General features: G+C 43.7%; 1 pseudogene; it reads left to right on the top strand.

Annotated features, from left to right (window-relative positions):
- The first annotated feature begins 7,359 nt into the window (after positions 1-7,359).
- LOC119924377 overlaps positions 7,360-23,854 on the top strand; it is a 28,118-nt pseudogene continuing 11,623 nt past the window's right edge.

Raw genomic sequence — 23,854 nt, 5'->3', positions numbered from 1 at the left:
AAAATGCATACACATTTTCATCAGTCGTTATCACCACACTTCATTCCTATGTGCCAGCCACTGTACTAAGCAATGGGGTACATACAAGCAAATCAGGATGGACGCAGTCCAGATCCCAAATAGGGATCACAGTCTTAATCCCCATTTTACAGGTGAGGTAACTGAGGTACAGAAAAATTGAGTGATTTGCCCAAGGTCACACAGACTCTAAGTTCGTTGTAGGCAGGGAATAGATCTGTCATACTGTACTCTTCCCAAATGCTTAGTACAGTGTTCTGCTTGCAGTAAGCTCTCAATAAATACAATTGACTGACTGATTCACTTATTGACTGGCACCTGGTGTAGCCGGGATTAGAATACAGGTCCACTGATTCCCAGGCCTGGGATCTTTCCACTAGATCTTACTGCCTCGTTGTGCCCCAGTTACCTTATCTGTAAAATGGGGATTAAGACTGTGAGTCCCTTGTGGGACATGGGCTGTATAAAAATTGATTAACTTCTGTCTACCCCAGTGCTTAGTACAGTGCCAAGCACATCATAGGAACTTAACAAATACAATCGGTAAATGCTATTACTATTATTGCAACCACTGCTATTGCTGCTATTAATACTTATGGTATTTGTTCCATGCTTAGAATGTTCCAGGCACTGTTCTGAGCACTGGGGCAGATACAAGATAATCAGGTTGGACACAGTCCCTGTCCCACATAGGGCTCACCATCTTAACCCCCATTATACAGATGAGGAAACTGAGGCACAGAGAAGTTAAGTGATTAGCCAAAGTCACAAAGGAGAAAGGTGCAGAATCGGGATTGGAACCCATGACCTTCTGACTCTCAGGCCCATGCTTTATCCACTAGGCCAAACTGCTGCTTACTGCTACTACTACTCTCCCTTAGGGCATTCTCCCCCTTGTCATTCAACACTGACCTCAGTCTCATTCACTTACTCTCCTTGTCCTTGGTAAGTGCTCAATAAATATGATTAATTGATTTGCCTCCCAGGTTATTAGTTCATTTTGACTCTCCACCACTCAAGCTTACTTTCATCAGGTTGGGTGGAGCAAAGGGGTTAACTGATAGAATAGAGGGGTGATTATCCTGAGTACCTCCACCAAGCTGGACTCCTCCATCCATTATACTGCAGTGGTATTGTCCTTTGTGTCTCCACAGTGCTGGACTCCCCTACTCCTACCACAACCCAACACACATACTTAGTAAATGCCACTGATTGATTGACTGCTCTTTACAAAGTAAATACTGAATAAATACCATCGATGGATTAACTGATCTCTCTGCACATGGTAAACACTCAATAAATAGCATTGATTGACTGATTATGTGCAATCTTATTTTATTTTTGGTGTCCATCACAGGGCAAGGCACATAGTAAGTGTTAAATACTATTATGATTATTACTGCTGTTTTTGTTATTATTATAATAACCCTTTTGTGTAGGTAAAAAGGATTGTAGTTTTGAGACATTTCAGGCCACCAAGATATAGAAATGGTGAAGTCTCCCAGAGGGAGAGGTAGAGGATAGAGCTGGGACTAGAACCCAGGTCTCCTGATTCCCACTATCACCCCCTGACAATTTGCCAACTCTCCCTCTGAATGGAACTCCAAAGATTGTCTGCCAGGGCAGGTTACCTGGCCTCATAGGATAATGTCAGGAGAGATAAAGCGAGTTGTTTTCTCACTAATGTTGCCATGACCACCATCTGGATTGGAAGAAAGCCACTTCTATGTCAACTCAGCAACCGGGGGGGAGGAAAAGTGGTTGGCATGCAGGTGACATCCTACCCACCAGTAAATGTGTTCCTCCCACTGCGTAACCATCTCCATCTAGATGGAACACAGCTACTAGGAGCAGCATGGCATAGAGGATGGAACACAGGCATGGGAGTCAGGTCATGGGTTCTAATCATGGAATCAGCGTGGCTCAGTGGAAAGAGTCCAGGCTTGGGAGCCAGAGGTCATGGGTTCAAATCCCAGCTCCACCACTTGTAACTGTGTGATTTTGGGCAAGTCACTTCACTTCACTTCTCTGTGCCCCAGTTACCTCATCTGTAAAATAGGGATTAAGACCGTGAGCCTCACATGGAACAAGCTGATCACCTTGTAAGCTCCCCAGCGCTTAGAACAGTGCTTTTCACATAGTAAGCACTTAATGCCATTATTATCATTATTATTCCTGGCTCTGCCACTTGTCTGCTGTGTGACCTTGGGCAAGTCACGTCACTTCTCTGTACCTCAGTTGCTTATCTGTAAAATGGGGATTGAGACTGTGAGACTCACCTGGGACAGGGACAGCGTCCAACCCGATTTGCTTGTATGCATCCCAGTTCATAGTGGTGCCCGCTACCCTTAACCCCCTCATCTACAGCCTGAGAAACAGGGATATGATGGAGAGGCTCTTAAGGGGGAAAATTAACTCCCGTTCAGGGCCACCTGCACATAAATATCAGTGACTTTGCGCAGTTAATGAAGATGGCTCAACTTCAGAATAGTGGTCTGTTTCAGTGTGTCCTGACTGAACCCATTTGCTCCATGGAATGCAGGAGGGATTCCACGTCTCCCTCCAGGCTCTGGTGCCTCTGGACGTTTTCCTCCTGGTTATCTGCTCCAACTCTTGATAATAATTATGGAATTTGTTAAATATGACCATGTGCCAAATACTTTTCTAAGCACCAGGTGTAGATACAAGATAATCAGGTCCTCACATGGGGCTCACATCTAAGTAGGAGGGAAAACAGATTTTTTTTAATGGTATTTGTTTAGCTCTTATTATGTGTCAAACACTGTTCTAAGTTCTGGGATATATATGCAAGTCAGTTAGTTGGATACAGTCCCTGTCCTGCATGGGGCTCATAGGGAATCAAGGCACAGAGAAGTAAAAGGAGTGGCAGAGCCAGGATTAGAACACAGATCCTCTGACTCCTAGGTCCGTGATCTTTCCATTAATAATAATAATAATAATAATAATGTTATTTGTTAAGCACTTACTACGTGCAATGCACTGTTCTAAGCGCTGGGGGGATACAAGGTGATCAGGTTGTCCCACGGGAGGCTCACAGTCTTAATCCCCATTTTCCAGATGAGGGAACTGATGCACAGAGAAGTTAAGTGACTTGCCCAAAGTCACACAGCTGACAATTGGCAGAGCCGGGATTTGAACCCATGACCTCTGACTCCCAAGGCCGTGCTCTTTCCACTGAGCCATGCTTCTTCTCTAAGAGCTTGGTAGAGTATAATCATCATCATCAGTGGCATTTATTGAAAGTTTACTCTATGCAGGGCACTGTACTGAGTACTTAAGCTCATTACTGTTATATTGTGCTCTCCCAAGTGCTTAGTACAGTGCTTTGCATACAGTAAGTGTTCAATAAATACGACTGAATGAATGCAATACAAGAGTTGGTAGGCACACTCCCTCCTCACAATAAGCTTGCAGTCTAGGGGGGAAAGAGACACTAATACAATTGAATAAGTCTACCAACTCTATTGCACTGTATTCTTCCACGCACTTTGAACAGTGCTCTGCACAAAGTGAGTGCTCAGTGCATACTACTGAATGATTGATTGATTGAATTAAAGGGTTGGACTGTATGGCTCATTCATTCATTGATTCAATCATATTTATTGAGCGCTTACTGTGTGCAGAGCACTGTACTAAGGGCTTGGGAAGTACAAGTTGGCAACATATAGAGATGGTCCCTACCCAACAGCGGGCTCAGTCTAGAAGGGGGAGACAGACAACAAAACAAAACATATTAACAAAATAATATAAATAGAATACTAAATATGTACAAGTAAAATAAACTGAGTAATAAATATGTACAAACATATATACAGGTGCTGTGGGGAGGGGAAGGAGGTAAGGTGGTGGAGTTGGGGAGGGGGAGGAAGGGGAGAGGAAGGAGGGGGCTCAGTCTCATCACGTCCCAAATACCTGATGGAAATGGAACTATTCTCTGTGTCTGGTTGACATTTCTTAGATCGTGGCCAACATCTCCACAGTGAGAGAATTCCTCCTGCTGAGATTCTCGGAGGTCCGGGAGCTGCAGCTGGTCCAGGCCACGCTGTTCCTCCTGGTCTACTTGGCAGCCCTGTCGGGGAATCTCCTCATCATTGCAGTCACCGCACTCGACTGGCGACTCCACACCCCCACGTACTTCTTCCTCAGTCACCTGTCCATCTTCGATCCCTGCCTCATCTTCTGCACCGTCTCCAAATCCATCCTCAACTCCCTGACCGACCAAAGGTCCATCTATTATTGGAGCAGGGTGGCTCTGGTGGTCCTGTTTGCCAGCTCAGAGTTGTTCATCCTCACGACGATGTCCTACAACTGCTACACAGCCGTCTGCCACCCCCTGCGCTATGTGGTCATCATAGACCAAGGGCCCTGGGGAAGGCGGCTGCTGTGTCCTGGCTCATCGGGGGGCTATTTGGAGTGATATACACAGCCGGGGCGTTCTCCTTAAGATTTTGCCGACTCTACGAAGTCCAGCAGTTCTTCTGTGATGTCAGCTCCCCGCTGAAGTTTTCTCGTTCTGGTACACACGTTGTCATCGATATCAGTGTCGCCGTTGGTGCCAGTTTTGGTTTCATCTCTTTCGTCTCCAACGTCGTCTCGTATGTAGGCATCTTCCGGACCGTTCTGAGGATGCCGGCTGCCGAGGGCCGAGCTAAAGCCTTCTCCACCTGCTTTAGCCACCTGCTCCACCTGCTCCACCTGCTTCGGGGGTTGTCCATTGCTCCAGAATAAAAGCTTTTTTTCTTTGCCCTGACATCAGCCCCCCAGGATGTCTCCTAGCCCCCGGGTCTTTGCCAGCAGCGACGGTTAGCGGCAGGGAACAGATTCATCAGGAATTTTCAAGGTCAATGCTCCGGACTCACTTATTTTCTACCTTCCCTGATGACCACGTTTCCCTCTCCTCTCATCTCCTCTTCTGGATTGCAACCTTCTCTTAGACACAGGTGATCAGCAGTTGTTTTATACTGGACAGTCCTGTTTCAATAATAAAATAATAATATTTATTAAGCACTTACTCTGTGCTAAACATTGTACTAAATGACAGAGTAGGTACAAAATAATCGGGTTGGACACAGTCCCTGTCCCACAGAAGGCTCAGAGTCTAAATAGCCTAGTAGAAAAAGCATGGGTCTGGAAAGTGAGCACTCAATAAATATGATTGAATAAATGAATGAAAGTCAGAGGACCTGAGTTTGAATCCCACTTCTGCTACTTGCTTGGTGTATGACCTTGGGCAAATGACTTTATTTCTCTGTGCCTCTGTTTCTTCAATTGTAAAATTCGGACTCAGTACCTGTTCTCACTCATTCTTAGATGGTAAACCCCAAATGAGACACAGACCTCATCTGACTTGATTAACTTGTCGACTACCCCAGTGCTTAGAACAGTGCTTGACTCACAGTAAATGTTTTACAAAAACTATAAATATTATTACAATAAGTAGGAGGGTATAGGATTTCATCCCCATTTTATGGGTGGTGAAACGGAGGCACATAGAAGATAAGTGGCTTGCCCAAAGTTACACAGCAGACAAGTGGCAGAGCCGGGATTAGAACCTATGTCTTCCTGGGTTTTAGTGTCCTACACAATGTCCTATGCAATGGGCCAGATACAGGCTGGTAGTAGTAGTAGTAGTAGTAGTGGTAGTAGTAGTAGTACTGCTAGTAGTAGTAGTAGTAGTAGTAGTAGTAGTAGTAGTAGTAGCAGCAATAATATTTATTAGGTGCCTACTGAGTACTAAGTGCTGGGAAAAAAAGTTCACAGTTGATATATATATATATATGCTCAAACTCTAATCCTCACTGCTCGCCCCAAGTGGCCAAAGTCATGGTTCTGGCTTTTTTTAATGGTATTTGTTAAGCACATTTTATATTTCAAGCACTGTTCTAAGGGCTGGGGTAGATAGAAGATCATCAAGTTGGTTCAGTCCCTGACCCTCATGAGGCTCAAAGTCTAGGTAGGAGGTAGAACAGGTATTGAATCCTCATTTTACAGACGAGGAAATTGAGCCCCAGAAAAGTGACGTCACTTGCTCAAGGTCACACAGCAGGCAGGATTAGAACCCATATTCAATTATATTGTATTCTCATAAATGCTTAGTTCAGTACTCTGCCCAAAGTAGGCATTCAATACATACTATTGAGTCTTTCCTGGGCTGGAGCAGGGGGCAATTGGGTGCTAATTCTATTTTATTGTACTCTCCCAAGGTCTTCGTACAGTGCTCTGCGCATAGTAAGGGCTCAATAAATACCATTTTTGATTGATTGATTGAAGTCATTGGCAAGGAGTGAGGGTTGGAGTTGGGGGGGAGGGGTGCAGGAATCCCTGGTGTTGGAAGACAGATTTTGGGCTCACCCCAGAGTGTAAACGCTAGTTTTTAGGGGAGTGCAGATACACCAATGGTGTTCAGTGTTGGTCCCGATGGATACTAGACCCTATGAGTCACGTGAGGTCATGTGGGCAATGTGAGGTCACACCATAACGAGAGTGTGGCCTAATGGATAGTGCATGGGCCTGGGCTGCCACTTGTCTGCTCTGCGATCTGGGGCAAGTCACATAGCTTCTCTGTGCCTCAGTTACTTCAACTGAAAAATAGGGACTTAAGACTGTGAGACCCATTTGGGACAAGGACTGTGTCAAAACACATTAGCTTGTTTCCACCTCAGTGCTTAGTACAGTGCTTGGCACATACTAAGCACTTAACAAATACCACAGTCATTATTATTATTATTATTGTTATTATTATTATTATTATTATTCACAACATTGTGTGGAGTTCATCCAAGTCCATCTGAGCTTGGGCATAGCGTCTGTGGGCGGCTGGAAGGGGGGAAGAAGGGACAGACCCCTGACTCCATCAATGCTCTGGGGACACAATCTCTATCTGTTGCCGAATTGTACTTCCCGAGCGCTTAGTACAGTGCTCTGCACACAGTAAGCACTCACTAAATGCGTCTGAATGAATGAATGGTGAGTATTCAATAAATGCTATTGATTGTATTGTACTCTTTCAAGTGCTTAGTAATAAGTGCTCAATCAATACCACTGATTGATTGATTGATCGATTGTGTCTATTAGCTCTATTGTATTGTACTCTCTCAAACGTTCAGTACAGTGTTCTGCACGCAGTAAGTGCTCAATAAATATGTGATTGATTGATTGATTAATTGATTCTGTCCCCCTCTAGACCGCAAGCTCCTTGTGGGAAGGGACTGTGTCTATCTGTTACATTGTTCAGATTATCCTCTACCAAGTAAGCGCTCAATAAATATACTGATTGATTGATTGATTGATTGATTGTGTGAAATCAGGTCCTATCACAAGATGCCTAAAAGCCTTCCTCCCGTGGCCAACATCTCCAGGTTGAGGGAATTCCTCCTGCTGGGATTCTCGGGAGTCCAGGGGCACCAGCTGGTCCAGGCCCGTGCTGTTCCTCCTGGTCTACCTGGCAGCCCTGTCTGGGAATCTCCTCATTGTCAGCGTCACCATCCTCGCCGGCGCCTCAACACTGCCATGTACCTCTTCCTCAGGAACCTGCTACATCTCTGTCACTGTCCCCCAATAAATCCACGACTCTCTGACGGACCGTAGATCTATTTCTTTCCTGGGCTGTGCCACCCAGGTCTTCTCTGTGATCTGGCTTGCCTACTCAGAGCTGTTGGTACTCGCGGCCATGCCCTATGACCGCTACAACGCCATCTGCCTCCCCTTGAGCTCCGAAGTCGTCAGGGCTCGAGGGGCCTGTGGGAAGATGGCTGCCACCTAGTGGCTCAGTGGGGGCCTGTTTGGAGTCTTGCTTTCAGCTTTGACATTCTCCCTGTCCTTCTGTGGGTCCATTACCATCCAGCAGTTTTTCTGTGATGTGCCCTCCCTGCTGAAGATCACCTGCTCCGAGGTCCACATCACCATCGACATTATCGTCACTGCCGGGGTAGCATTAGACGTCGTCTGCTTCATCCTCATCATCGTCTTGTTTGTGTGTATCTTCTGGGCTGTGCTGAGGATGCCATCCACCGAGAGCCGGGCAAAAGCCTTCTTCACCTGCCTGCTCCACCTTGTCGTCATCTCTGTTTTCCTCTCTGCGGGTGCATTTTTCTGTATCAAGCCACTCTCAGAATCCTCCTTGATCGTGGACCTGCTGGTGTCCGTGTTCTACACGTTGGTGCCACCCTCCCTGAACCCCCTCATCTACTGCTGAGGAACCGGGACATGAAGGCCGCCATGGGCAGGATCCTAAAAGGGTTACTCACCCAGCCTGTGCTCTTGGACAAAATGTCTCCTTCCTTGAGAAAATGATCTCACACCACCACTTAACCAAGGAATTGCCCTTGGACGTAGCTATATACTTAGCTGTCCTATAGGGTTCACAGAAAACGCTGGAAGGTGATGAATTGTCAAAATCTGGAAGAAAGGTGGCTAAGACTGCAGTATGACAGACAATCCAGATTTGGGAAGTGTAATGGCCCAAAGGAAGGGGGAGTCCCTGTAGACCGTAAGCTCACAGTGGGGAGGGAATGTGTTTAATAACTCTGTTAAACTGAACTCTCCCAAGTGCTTAGTACAGAAAATCATGTTTTGGGGCTGTTCTAATCCCTACTCCGCCACTTGTCTTCTCTGTGACCTTGGGCAAGCCACTTAACTTCTCCATGGCTCAGTGACCTCCTCTGTACAATGGGGATTTAGACTGGAAACCCCAAGTGGGACATCCACGTGGGGTGCTAGAAGGAGGGGAGGTGTTTTCCAGTTCAGTAACCCCCAACCATCACACACCTCTCCTCCTTCTTTCTTAAACCTTGCTACCACGCCACCTACCCGCCAGGCTATGGTACTCCAGCACAGTGTCAGCATTGTGAACAGTCACTTTGGCCTTCAGTGGGTCCCAGAATCCCTTGCAGAGAGCAAATAACAGGCTGGGTAGAGAGAGTGGGATGAGCTTTGGACAGCCACTAGCACTATCAGTAATTCCTCCCTGTAAGATTTCTTCCCAAATGTTGGGAGAAGACAAATAGCGGGAAAATTTGTAATCCCTGCCCTCAAGAACTTTCCAGTCTACTGGGCTAGGTTGACACAACATAATTTACTATCAGGCAATAAATCTTGAATGATATTTATTGAACTCTTACTGTGTGCACTAAGCCCTTGGGAGAGTAATACTAATGATAAAAATAATGATAATAATAACAGTAGTAGTGGTACTTGTTAAGCTTTTACTATGTCCCAAGCCCTGTCATTAGTGCTGGGGTAGATACAAGTGAAGCAGGTTGGATACAGTCCTTGTTCCACATGGGGCTCACAGTCTTAACCCCCATTTTACAGATGGGGTAACTGAGGCTCAGAGAAAATAAATGACTTGCCCATTGTCACACTGCAGAGATGAGGTGGAGCCAGAATTGCAATCCAGGTCCTTCTGACTCCTGACTCACAAGCCTGTGCTCTATCCACTTTATAACACTGTAACAGACACATTCCCTGTCCCTACTAGAAGGAAAAAAGAATGGAAAGATGAATATGCAATTATTGTATGCCTTTCACATATGAGGAAACTGGGGCCCAAAGAAGTGAAACGACTTACCCAAGGTCCCACAGCAGCAAAGAGACAGAGGCAGGATTTGAAACCATGTCCTCTGACTCTCAATAAGCTATGCTGGGGAGAGTACAGAGATGGTAGAAAGAACAGAGCTGATAGAGGTGTATACTGCCCTCAAGGAGCTCACAGTCAAGAAGAGAACTCCTGGGCCCATACTTTTTCCACTAAATGAGGATGGAAATGAGTTGATTCGCACTTGAGTTAGGTCAAATGGTTTAGAGGGCTGGGAAGTGAATCGGGTTAGCTGGGTGGAGGAGGGGGGATTTTAGCAGTGCTCAGAATTCAGAAAGAACTGTGCTCTCTCTGATTTTGAGTGGATAAGAGAGGGAGTTCCAGGCTAGGATGGAAACAGGAGAGTCGGTCACGAGTAACAACTACAAAGTTGCTCTGAGAGCTGAGAAGACGAGTTGAACGATGGAAAGAAAGTGAAGTGCAGTCATAGGGTGCAGAGCCTCAAGCCGATTGTGAGTGTTTGTTGCTTGTGAAAAGACACAACTTGTCCTGAGGAGAGGTTGAGGAGAGGTGAGATGTAGGCTGAGCGATGCTTTAGAAAAGGACTAGATGAATGGTGACATATGCTTGTGTTTGTGTGTATTTTTAAGTATGAATGCAGAACTGTGAGCCAATGGAATCACTATGATGTACATGTGGGTTTTGTTTCAACTCTGTTATGTTGTACTTTCCTACAATGAATGCTCAGTAAATACAATTCATTGATTGATACAGAACAGAAAGCTACCAATCAGTTAATAGTCCTTGTTGAGAATTTACTCTGAACAGAGGATTGTATTAAGCACTAAGGAGAGTGAAATGGGACAAAATGAGTGAGTGGGACAAAGTAGCTATTATTTTTGGTTGATGAAACTGAAACAAAAATGAATAGCAGATAGGAGAAGTCAGAGAACATAAAGATATGAACCTGACTTTTGTGAAATGTTCTCGGTGGTTTTATAGTGAAACAAGAATTGCCTTTATGCATAAATACATCCATTTAATGTCAAAAGAATGAGCCTAGTAGGCAGAAGGACCCAGATTCTAATCCTGTCACTGCCCCACTGTCCGCTGTATGACCTGGGGCCAGTCACTTACTTTCTCTGGGCCTCAGCTACCTCATCTGTAAATTAGGGATTATGACTGAAATTACAGTGTGGGGTATGGACTGTGTCCACCCTGATTAGCTTGTTTCGACCTCAGTGCTTAGTACAGCACCTGGCACTTTTTCTGCATCTAGTCCTCCTCATAAAAAAAGGGAGAAGTATAGAAGGCTTTTAAACCAAAACCCCACAGCCTCCCTATTTTTAAAATGAAAATCACTCTCCCCACCTGAAGCCTGCAAGAGCAAACACTTTGTTGGTGCTCCCGGCAGAACAAATCTGTTTATTTGTGCCCACGATCACAAAACCGATTTTTAGGTGGCTACAGGGTCCAAAATATATCAGTAGGTGGGGTTTCCCTGGGGCAGTCTGGTGTTGAGGTGTCCAGTTTTTTACTGCACATTCTGATTTTCAGCTGGACTTCCCCCGTCTGGGTGCTTTTATACCCATTAAATTCTTTTCTTTGCTTTGAGACTTCCTCCTCTGTGACTCCTGTTGCCAAATTCTGCTGCTCAGACACTGGCCAGACTTCACAAGCTGGCCTGGGAGGAAAGCACAAGGGCTATGGAGCAAGTGAGGAGCTCAAGGGTTCCCCTGCAGAAGTCTTCTAGGATTATGTGAAATTTACAAATTTCCAGAAAATGGGGCTTGCAATGTCATCACGTTACACTGCATGGCCAGTTTCACACATAACATCACAAACATTTCCTTGTCCAGTATATGGGAGGGCTGTCACTGACCAACCTAGTTGGTTTATAACCTCCATTTTCTCTAAGTGCTATCAAGTCCATCATACTGAACTAGTTTTACAAAGCAATGCATACGTTGTTCCTTACTTCTGTTCTCGTTAGGCTCTTCAAGAGCCTAGCCAGAAGGCTTCAGATTGTTTGACATCTGCTGAGTTGTTTTATTCATTCATTCAATTGTATTTATTGAGCACTTACTGTGTGCAGAGCACTGTACTAAGAACTGAGGTGATCAGTTAATAACCTTGCTGGTTAAAACACTCCTGCAGTCTGATCTCTATTTCCCATGTTTTTGACATATGAGAATTACATCACTTTCTTTTAAATTCCCTGTGGTCCATGTTACTTTTTGAGAAGTCTCTTAGTGATATGCTCCCAAGCACTCAGTACAGTGTACTGCACATAGGAGACACTCTTTAAATATGGTTGATTAAATTGATTAATTATTAACCAGATGTCGGTGCATTAAAAACCACAAGACCCTGCCATTTTTGTGAAGTACACATCAGAAATACGGGAGTAAAAAAATAAAATAAAAAAACCCTCTGTTCTCCTTATTTGGGAGGGCCCTGATGGAAGAGGTTACATTATCTAGTTGCAGCAGATGTGGGAGTCAAGGGGATTGGCAGAAATTGAATGCACAGAGCATGCAATCTATGCTGTGGCAAGCAGACCTCCCAAATCTAAGTGGTGTGGAACGAGTCTCTTCAAACTTTGAAGATCACGGCTGCTTCCTTGCGACACTCACAGAGAGACCTTCAGTGCTGACATCTATTGTGAGGAGCTCTGGAACAAGGGCCCTGTGAAGCAGTCAGATGAAATAAAAAATGTATGATGAATGCTCAACTTGGAAATAAAGTTTCCAGGACTGGCTTTTTATAACAATAAGAAAATAAAGTTAATTGTAGTGGGATGCCGCTGGGGAATAAAGATGGGGACAAGGGGAGATCAAGATCTTTCAAATCTGTCATTTTAAAATATGCACTGGCATTGAAGCATGAGACTGAATATCTTAAAGGAACATCAAATATCTTAAAATGAGTTTTCTGGAAATGGGTGAACTGTAAAACTTTTATTTCAAATAAGAAAGAACTTTGAAGTTAGTTTTCCCACTCATACACTGCACTATTTCTAAGTAGTAGCACGTATGGTAGAAACCAGTATTGCTAGATGTTACTTAGATATAAAAGTCTTGGGCTGCATTTTGGCTCTCCATATCTATTTCTTTCTCTCTCTCTCTCTCTCTCTCTCTCTCTCTCTCTCTCTCTCTCTCTCTCTCTCTCTCTCTCTCTCTCTCTCTCTCTCCCCTCCTATAGTGTGTTCATAGATTTGTAACTCCCATCTCCCTCATTTGATTGTAAGCATCTTAAGGGCAGGGATTGGACCTAGCACAGTGCTCTCTACCAAATAGGCCTTCAATGCATGTTGTTTAACCTGATAATAATTAATTGTGATGGGAAAGACAGTGGGCTATTGGACTCTCTGGGTGACCTTAGTATTCAGTTTTCTCCAGTCTAGCCAGGTGTTCTTCCTGAGAAGGTGGTCCACCCCTACTATGCTTCCCTGCCCCAGGTAGCTTTATTTCTAATAATAATAATAATAATAATAATGGTATTTATTAAGTGCTTACTATGTGCAAAGCACTGTTCTAAGCACTGCGGGAGATACAAGGTGATCAGGTTGTCCCCCGGGGGGCTCACAGTCTTAATCCCCATTTTACAGATGAGGTAACCAAGGCACAGAGAAGTTAAGTGGCTTGCCCAAGGTCACACAGCTGACAAGTGGCAGAGCCAGGATTCGAACCCATGATCTCTGACTCCCAAGCCCATGCTCTTTCCACTGAGCCATGCGGCTTCTCTAACTGCCACTTCATCATTCTCCTCTCCCATTCCCTACAAAGTCCCCAAACAGCCTTTAGTGAATTTTCTTGCAAGCAATTTTCCCCAACTAAGCCCTCATTTCCTCTTCTTCTATTCCCTTCTGCATGACCTTTGAACTTGGATTTTCACCCTTCATTCATACCACTCTCAATTAATCATTCTTTCATTCATTCAGTCATATTTACTGAGTGCTTACTGTATGCACAGCACTATAATAAGCGCTTGGAAGAGTACAATTCAACAATAAACAGACACAATCCCTGCCCAAAATGAGTTCAATCAATGGTATTTATTGAGTACTTACTATGTGCAGAGCACTGTGCTAAGCACTTGGGAGAATACAACAGAAATAGAAAATACATCCCTTGCCCATAATGAGCTTACAACTCTCATCACATATCTGTATATATATCTCATATCTATCTTATATCTCATATCTGTAATTTATTTGTTTACATTAATGTCTTTCTTCCTCTGGACTGTAAGCTCCTTGGGGGAAGGGAAAATGTCTCCCAATTCTGTTATATTACACTCTCCCAAGTATTAGCACAGTACTCTGCACACAGGAAGCACTCAATAAATACCATTGATTGATTGAGTCATTGTCATTGATTGATTGATTGAGTCAGTGTGACTGCTTCTCAGGGTGAAAGACCAGGCAGGGTTCTTACTTGGTGTAGCTCTAACCGGGGTGAACATGCTAGTCATTATCTCTCTCCTTTAATTCTTTTCATTGGTTGAGGTTCACTTTTAGGTCCTTCATGAAAGATCTTCAGTGGCTAGGTTCAGCTGGCAGCTTTTTCCTGGAACAGTCTGGGTGTATATGAAGATATTGGATCCTCCATGCCTCTCTTAGGTTCTTGTGTGCTTCATCTCATGCCCTGACTATTTTTTTCAGTTCGTGTCCAACTTCACTGGCTCTGTGGATGACCATGGAGCCTGCCAGTGCTCTGTCTCCTTACCATACACTCCCTTCCCTGTTCAGAAGATGGAAAGCCTATTAACCACTCATGACCTCTCAGAGAAATTTTACAGCGAACTTACTAAAGTAAGTAGTCTTTTTCTTTTCTTTTTTCAAATACATAACAACATTCTTGGAAAGTGAGGAAATGAGAAAACCTATAATGGTAGGCTGGTCAGACGTCATGAATCTCCTTCCCTTCCTTTCAAGGTGAGGATACCAGTGGCATTTACAATATATGCTGGTGCAGCACATTTTGACACAATGTGGCTTTCATTACATATTTTGGTTGGGACACCATTGTGAAATTAGGGAATGTTCTTCCGACTGGTTATGACATAATGTGATGTCTGAAGAAATAGTTTTGCACACATGTGGAGTTGGGCAAGGGGTGAACTCAACAGCATGTGTTAGCATGAATTCAAGATTCTTCAGAAACACAACACCCATGTTATGGGAGCAATGAATGTATTGGGTAAATGCGAATTATTTTGTTGACCATCCTCAATTTTGCACTTATAAGAGGAAAAAGATGAGCTTATATGGAAAATAAAGTCAGTACTCTGGCATAGAATCATGGGTTTCATTAAGCTTTGTAGCTAGGCAGAACATATTTTTGTTGAAAGTCAGGGCTGGGAATCAGAATTCCTGCCCATCCCTCCCCAGTCCCTCTTGTCCACTGTGAGAGCAAGAGGTAAAGGAAGACATTATGGGGTGAAAATCCCCCAGAATTCTGAGGTGTCCCTATTATAAGCTCCTAAGTGCTTATTCTACAGAGGATGCCACAACTGGGACCTAGAAAACTGAGCATTTAAAATGAGCAAGATAGATTGCAGGTTGACCAGAGATTATAGGCTGACCAGTTTATCTGATACAATTTCACTTCGGGACCTTTACATATTTCCTTAAATTGGCATAGATGGGCTACATAATTCCAGGACTACCTAAACCCATGTCTTCCCCAAGTTTTGTTCTCCAGCCTTCTCTCTGCCCCATGCCCCCTGTTTTTTGTCCTTGTCCTTTCTTCCCCTCATTCTTCTTTTCTTTCTCCTCCTGTTTCGTCTGTTGAACTACTTTGGTACATTGGACTAAGAATACTTTTTTTGGCATTTGTTAAGCGCTTACTATGTGCAAAGCACTGTTCTAAGAGCTGGGGGGGGATACAATGTGATCAAGTTGTCCCATGTGGGGCTCACAGTCTTAATCCCCATTTTTACAGATGAGTTAACTGAGGCTCAGAGAAGTTAAGTGACTTGCCCAAGGTCACACAGCAGACTTGTGGTGGAGCCGGGATTCGAACCCATGACCTCTGACTCCAAAGCCCAGGCTCTTTCCACTGAGCCACGCTGCTTCTCTACTTAGTCTTAAAAGAACTCCAAGGGAGTGACCTTGCTATTGGGAACCAGAGATATTTCCCTTTGGCAGCAGGGCCTCTCTACCAGTTTGAAGGACTGCTCCCATGTCTGGCTGTCTTCAGGTGACCAGGTTCAATTTATCAGCGGATCAGGGCAGGGTGACATTCCAAAGCGATAAGGCCAGGAAAATGGGGTGAGGCCAGAGAGAGGGCTGGAGGGAGAACAAAGAAGGGTAGAAGGGTGAAGTGGAAAAGAGGAGATGGAAAATGAAAAAAATGGGAGGAGAAAAGGGATGAAAGGGAAAAAGGAAAAAGAGAAAAAGGGAAATAGGGAGGAGAAGGGAAGAGGGAAAAGGAAAGAAAGGGGGAGAGAGGCAGAGGGTAGAGTTGAGGAGAGAGGCAGTGGAGATGAGGAGAAGCCCTTGTCTGCTTCATCTACTGTTGCGTCATCTGGTATTCCTGCTTGGTGGCTCTGGTTCTGATCTCTCCCCAGTGCAGAGGTGAAATCCAGTCCTGGACCCGCAGACCAAGGCTTGTTGGGGGACAAGTGGTATCTTCCCCCATCTCCCTTCCAGCCCCCTTCTCCCTCCAATATAGCAACGATGCAGGTGCATCTCAGACCAGTTTTTTTTTTCCTGAGAGCTTTTTAGGACAGAGTTGGGCTCAAAGAACCTAAAATGGGAGGAGAGACAGACCTCTCAAATTTCAGGACTGTCCAATCTAAATCAGGATGTCGGATCCCCTTCAGCTAGCTGGAGGAGGAAAAGGGAGGGAATACTGAAGAATACAAGGAAAAAGACTGCCTAGGGAAAACTTGACACAGTCCATATTTAGATATCTCCCACCTCCAGTCCTCACTCTCTTAGTAGACTTAAAATCAACGGGAAAAGTCTCCAATAAAGAATTCAGGTAAAAGAGATGATTGAATTTTGTATTCTGATTTAATCCATTTTCTTTAAAATTACAATCATCTAGGGGTTTTATGGCAGAATTGGAGATACATTATCAAACCAAATATACATTTGGGCCAACTACATCAATTTCAAATGTAGTTATCCTCCCCAATGAAATTATTGTATGGATGAGGCCCCGCTTTCAACCTGAGTTGGTAGATAAATATTCAGAGTTTAAATGAGGTATACAGGAAAATGTCTTTGACTGCTCCAGGAGCAAAGCTTCTTAAGAAATAAAATGTCCTTGAATTAATCAGCCCAAAATGCACAGCACTAAATTATAAATTCCATCTATTAATATTCATAATCTTTTCCTAGCATAGTCAAGAGCAGATAAGAAGTTGTGTGTAAAAACAGAAAAAAGTGGAGGAGAAGTGTAGGTAAAGACTTTTTTGGTTAAAATCACTTTCTTTGAAATAATGGAAGCTAATGATTTACATGTACTCACTTGCTGGAAAAAATACGAAGGGCCTTTTTCATTCACATACTGCTTGAGGGTAAATGGGTAACGATAGATCTGTGGAAATGGGAGTTTTAATATGCTGTCTTTTTGTAGGGGCTGGAAGCATCTGCTTGCTTTATGACTGGCTGGGTCTAAAAACAGATAGGGAAACTTTTAGATAGGAAGGGCAGCAGTGGGCACTTGAAAAAGTCCTGATTGAGCCACAGTAGAATCTCACTGTTGAGTGTCAAGACAAATCAGTCACCTGAGGCTACAGAAGAGCAAACCTGATACACACACACACACACACACACACACACACACACACACAAACACACACAATTCTTGTAGTGTTGATAATTGGTGTCTACCTGACTTTGCTGTTGTAGCAGGCACCTGAAATAAAAAACCCATGCACCTAGTACTGACTGCAAAGCCCTTTAAAGGATTTATGTGTGTGAATATATTACTACTGCTACTACTACTAATAGTAAGATTAATATTGATAGTACTCTTTATGAAGTGCTTACTCTGTGCCAAGCACAGTACTAAACTCTGGGGAAGAAACAAATAAACATGGCCTAGTGGCAGTAGCATGGGTTTGGGAGTCAGAGGATGCGGGTTCTAATCCCACGTCTGCCTCTTATCTGCTGTGTGACCTTTGGCAAGTCACTTAACTTCCCTGGGCCTCAGTCACCTCATCTGTAAAATGGGGATTAAGACGATGAGCCCCAAGTGGGACAACCTGATTACCTTGTATCTACCCTAATGCTTGGCACATAATAAGCACTTAACAAATACCACAATTATTAAATAATCAGTTGGTCACATTCCCTGTCCCAGTAGGAGGCTCACAGAAAAGGAAGAAAGGAATTATATCCTCACATGTATATATGTAAATATGCAAATACATATATGTGTATGTGTGTATATCACATATGTAAATACATTAAATATGTTGCAAAGGATTTTGGAGCTGGTAAAAGATTTACAGGACTGATACTTTCTTTGCCTGCTGCAGTAGCCAAACCAGAAACATTCCAGTCCTCAACACAATTTTCTTGTCTTATGCCGTTGAGTCATCTCAGACCCACAGCAATGCTATGGGCACATCTGTCCTAGAACGCCCCATCTCCATCTGCAATCCTTCTGGTAATGTATCCATAGAGTTTTCTTGGTAAAAATACAGAACTGGCTTACCACTGCCTTCTTCCAAGCAGTAAATTTTAGTCATTCATTCATTCATTAAATCGTATTTACTGAGCACTTACTGTGTGCCCCTGCCACCGCTGCCCAGCACAGGTGAGTTTTGACTTGTAGCAGATTGCCTTTCACTCACTGTTCATTCATTCATTCATATTTATTGAGCGCTTACTGTGTGCTGACCACTGTACTAAGTGTATGGAAAGTACAATTCGGCAACAGAGACAATCCCTACCCAACAGTGGGCTCACAGTCTAGAACGGGGGAGACAGACAACCAAACAAAGAAAGTAGACAGGCATCAATAGCATCAAAATAGATAAATACAATTATAGATATATACACATCATTAATAAAATAAATAGAATAATAACTAAGTACAAATGTACACATGTGCTGTAGTGCGGGGAGGGAGGTAGAGCATAGGGAGGGAATAAGGGTGACAGGGAGGGGAGGAGGAGCAGAGGAAAAGTGGGGCTCAGTCTGGGAAGGCCTCTTGAAGGAGGTGAGCTTTCAGGAGTGATTTAAAGGGGGGAAGAGAGCTAGTTTGGCGGGTGTGAGGAGGGAGGGCATTCCAGGGTATAGGTAGGACATGGGCCAGGGGTCGACAGGGAACTAGGCAGTTCCCAAGCCAGGAATGGAAATGCCTCTGCTTGACTCTCCCTCCCATAGTTGAGACTGGTAGAGCACGCTATCTGCAGCAAACAGTGGAAATGGAAAGTCTCTACACCTTCTATGGGCTGCAAAAATCTTTGCTTTTGAGTCTCAGGAGATTCAGTCAGGGTGCGGGGATGGTGATAGTGGCCCTAAATTGTCCATGGTAGCTGGCAGAAGACAAACCTGACTTCACCCACTAATGCCTGTCTCTGGTATTTTCTGTGGGGTGGTTGAAACCTGCCAAGATTTCCCCTCTGGAATTGCTTGTTGGGGTGTTGGTGAGGGAGGTTTTTGGCTTGTGACCAATTCTGGGACTCGGAGTAAAGGGAAAAAAGTCACAGGTATGTTCATCTCCTTTCCCACCCACTCTCATGCTCCTTCACTGACTCCAAAATTTCCTTTATTATTCAGTTAGCTGTTTGGCAAAGACCTCAGTGGTTCTTGTGGGAGAAAGGAGTAGTCTGCTCAACAGTGGTGCCTGAAGCTGACAGGGACATAGCAGTGTCTTCTGCTGAGGAGGGTGTTTAGAGATATCCTGGTCCTCAGATTGCATCCTGCACCTCAGCCAGATATCTTTCAAAGTGTGCTACTGTCTGCTGGGGTACCATCATCATCACCATCATCTGTGGTATTTATTGAGTACTTACTGTGTGCAGATCATGGTACTGAATGCTTGGGAGAATACAACAGATTTAGTAGACACACCCCCTGCCCACAGCGACCTTACAATCTAGAAGGGGCTGTGTACCAGATGAGAGAATGCCAGGGACTCAGCACCCACACCCTGCCATCACCACTACTAGAAAAAATTATCAAGGACATGTCCTGCTGAAGATATCCCCAAATTGTATGCAAATAGGTAGCCCAAGCTATTGATCGATGCTAAAGAGGTAGGAACAATAACACGCTGGGTGCCCGAGGAATCATGTTAGGAATGAATTGTTTTTACCCCAGAGGTCTTTCTTAATGGGGTTGCTACCTCTTCAGAACCAAGACAAGTAAAATACATTTGCAGACCTTAATTTTCATGAGAGGGAGATGAGATGGAAAGGGTCACGTAGCCCCACAGAAAACACCCTGGTTATTACAGAAATAGAACAAGGCCAAAATCTGGTATAGAGAAAATCTTAGAGCCCATCACTGGCATGAGAAGGATGTTCCATAAATAAAAAAGAGCCCTGAAGGGGAATGCTGTTGGCATGACTGCTTAACACTAAATTGGTGACTAATGGTAAGGTCCCTGTTGATATAGAAAGATATGAGTGCTGTAATCTTCAGAGATATTTTCTGTGACTGCTCTCACTGTGAGAAACAAGGGGCTTTTGTCAGTTTGAGTTGGTTGGCCTTAGAGATCTCTTCCACCGAGTTCTCTACCCATTCTCAGTACCTGTGTCTATATGTGTCTGCATCCAATTCTACATTCAATTATTTATTCTGCTTCCACAAATTGTAAATAGTTTTATATCTGTTTCCCCCATTAGAGAGTAGGTCCTTCTTGTATTTTAGTTGGTCTTTCCCAAGATCTTAGTACAGTGTGTTGTCCCCAGGGGCTACTCAATAAGCACCATTACCCTTGCCAAAGAGGTAAGAGGGGCTTCCTTTGAGAGTCTATTCTAGTACCTTTGGTTCAAACAATCTGGAAATGTTTCCACTTTGGTTTTTTAGGCCCATTTTCTTCGGGCTTTTCAAAACAATGTCACCCCAGGAGGTATAGGCCAAAATTCCCATAGTATCTAAAGTTTCCAGGGATTCAAAGTTTGATTCCAAATCAATGTTATCCAAGCTTTTCATCCTATGGTAAGGACGGGCACAGCACACACAGTTGATAAGTGGCATGATTCAGATGCCACCTAAATGGTCTCCAGACACATTCGATTGACCTTTCCCTTAGCAAATGAGATTTCTGATTTACTTACTTCACAGCAAACAGCTTTAAATTACTAGAAGAAAAGTATTCCAGGGGAGATTTGTAAACTAATACTGCATGGCTTCAGGTTGAATAAAATTTGGTCATCTTGCATAGAGATTTGGTTTTAGATCTTTGGATGAGGTGGCAGCCTTGCAAGCAGGAACAACAAATGTCAGCCTACAAATATATCACCAGCCCTGGCTCAGATTCCTAGCGTTCTAATGTTTATAGTGACAGTGGGAAGTTCTAAACCAATCAATCATGCTGTGCTTCGCTAAATAGCAGAATAACATTTATTTATATTCTCTAATTAGGTGCATATAAGCCACTCTTAAGCAGTTCCTCTGCAGCTTTATGTTGCGCCCAGTGTGTCCTCTCTCCCTCTGAAACTTTCCTTCTGGAAGGCATTTGCTGTCCTAAAAGTGGTGAGCAACAGGAACCTGAAGGAATACAGAAGCACTGCTATAGACTGCATTTTCCATTTTTATTAAAATTCCTCTTTGCCTGTAGCCTAATTTCTTTCAGTTCAGTGGCCTCTGAGTAAGCACCAATTTGCACGCCTGGATTCAGTATAATGATTTAGGGAAGAATTGTGACTTCAGTGTCATACATATTGGACTCCCTCTGATGTTAGAGGAATCAAAAACCAAGCTTGGCATTGGATTCATAATAATTGTGGTATCTGTGAAAATTCTTACTATATACCAAACGCTGTACTAAGCACTGAGATAGCTACACTGTAATGGGATTGAACACAGTTCAACTGGGGAATGGCTTCTGCACTGCGATATTAGTGTTATTTTCATTGAAGTATAACCCAAACCAAAAACAAACAACCAAAAAAAAAAAATAAACCACAGTTGTTTTTAAATAAGCATTAGAGTTTGGCTAATTAAATCCTTAAATTAAATCCCTGACATTTCTTTAAAAGATCAGTCACAGAAAGAACCATTGACTGACTCTGCTTATAGGAATGTCCTTTTATAGGTTCCAGTCATTAAATGCGCTGAGGGAATTTTTGGATCAGATATTCAAATATATGCACCAAATGTGTAATTTGGAGCTCTGATTGTGAGAATCAGCTTTTAGAATAAATGTGGGTGCATTCAATTATAGATGCTGTATTATGCATGCTTGCCCATATGTATTGTTTGTTGAATTGGTGTCTTATACTATAATTAGCACCCAAAGGCACAAACCTCATTCTATGCTCCAAAGAAACAACAGAAGTGAAAATTATCTTTCTCAACTTGAATGAGATCCTGACCATGGTCAGCAGGAAGAGACCTTTTCAGAAGCTTCTATCCATTTGTTTACCATGGACCAGGGGTCTGCAAAGCCCTTTACACATCTGTGAAGTCTGAAGTGGCAATAAACGCTATTTCCAATTTAGGCCACTGTAAAGTCAAGTAGCTTTTCTGATGGATCACGGATGCTTTTAGTTCATGCTGGAGTTGTATGACAAAAATGTGGAGCTACTTCTATTCAATTGATGGGTAGATAAAGGACATCAAGATGTGAAAAGACTGAAAAACAGCAGTGGTATGTTGGGGAAGGAAGGGGCAGGATCCAAGGAGACTTTTAGCAAAAGCCCTTTCCTCATATGTCCTAACCTGCAAAGCTTGACTGGGCTGAACACAGCTTCAGCTCCAACAGACTGATTTCATTTCAAGACTTTGATGTTGGTGATCCTGTTTTGTCTCCCTGATGCCGAGGGTGGTATGTAAGTGACAGCAAGTCACTGCTCTAGCTGGATATGGTGTTTGTGGTGGATCTGCATCTGAAAACTGTAGAGAGGTTTGTGCAGTACTACAGGTCTGTAGACCTTCAGTGCGGCCTGAACCCTGACACCACATTCTCTGACTATACACTATCTTTTTAGAAATAGTATTTCTTCAATTGTAATATGATGTGATGAATTGACTTGAACTTAACTCTTTCAGATAAAAGAGTATTCTGTAGTCACTGAGAGGTATGAACAAAGGCTCCTAAACCTAACAATCTGAGTTGAGACCGTGGAGAAGACCAGCATTTCTTAAAATGACCTGGATTTTGAGTTACTCAAGCTGGAAGTCAAGGAGATGCACAGACTGGTCACCCAGATGAAAACCACTTTTGTTGGCAGCAGTGTAATTATTGATCAACTGGAAATAGAGGTAAGGCATTAGTCAGTCTTGCTTCAGCTCCTGGCTCCTGGAATGAGAAATGCAACTTCATTCAATCATATTTATTGAGCTCTTACTGTGTGCAGAGCACTATAATAAGTGCTTAAAAATTACTATGTGCCAAGCACTGTTCTAAGCACTGAGGGATATACAAGGTAATCACGTTGTCCCATGTGGGGCTCACAGTCTTAATCCCCATTTCACAGATGAGGTAACTTAGGCAAGAGAATCAATCAATCAATTGTATTTATTGAGTGCTTACTGTGAGCAGAGCACTGTACTAAGCGCTTGGGAAGTACAAGTTGGCAACGTATAGAGACAGTCCCTTCCCAACAGTGGGCTCACAGTCTAGAAGGGGGAGACAGAGAACAAAACAAAACATATTAACAAAATAAAATAAATAGAATAGATATGTACAAGTAAAATAAAAAAATAAATAGAGTAATAAATATGTACAAACATATATACATATATACAGGTGTTGTGGGGAAGGGAAGGAGGTAAGACGGGGGGGATTGAAAGGGGGACGAGGGGGAGAGGAAGGAGGGAGCTCAGTCTGGGAAGGCCTCCTGGAGTAGGTGAGCTCTCAGTAGGGCCTTGAAGGGAGGAAGAGAGCTAACTAGGTGGATGTTGGGAGTGAGGGCATTCCAGGCCAGGGGGATGACGTGGGCCGGGGGTCGACGGCGGGACAGGCGAGAACGAGGCACGGTGAGGAGATTAGCAGCAGAGGAGCGGAGGGTGCGGGCTGGGCTGTAGAAGGAGAGAAGAGAAGTTAAATGACTTACCCAAAGTCATACAGCTGATAAGTGGTGGAGCCGGGATTAGAACCCACAACCTCTGACTCCCAAGCTCGTGCTCTTTCCACTGAG

This window comes from Tachyglossus aculeatus, unplaced genomic scaffold, assembly GCF_015852505.1.
Source record: "Tachyglossus aculeatus isolate mTacAcu1 unplaced genomic scaffold, mTacAcu1.pri scaffold_97_arrow_ctg1, whole genome shotgun sequence".
NCBI classification, from domain to species: domain Eukaryota; kingdom Metazoa; phylum Chordata; class Mammalia; order Monotremata; family Tachyglossidae; genus Tachyglossus; species Tachyglossus aculeatus.
The sequence above is the reverse complement of the archived record's forward strand: the minus strand, read 5'-3'. Positions and strand labels throughout refer to the sequence as shown.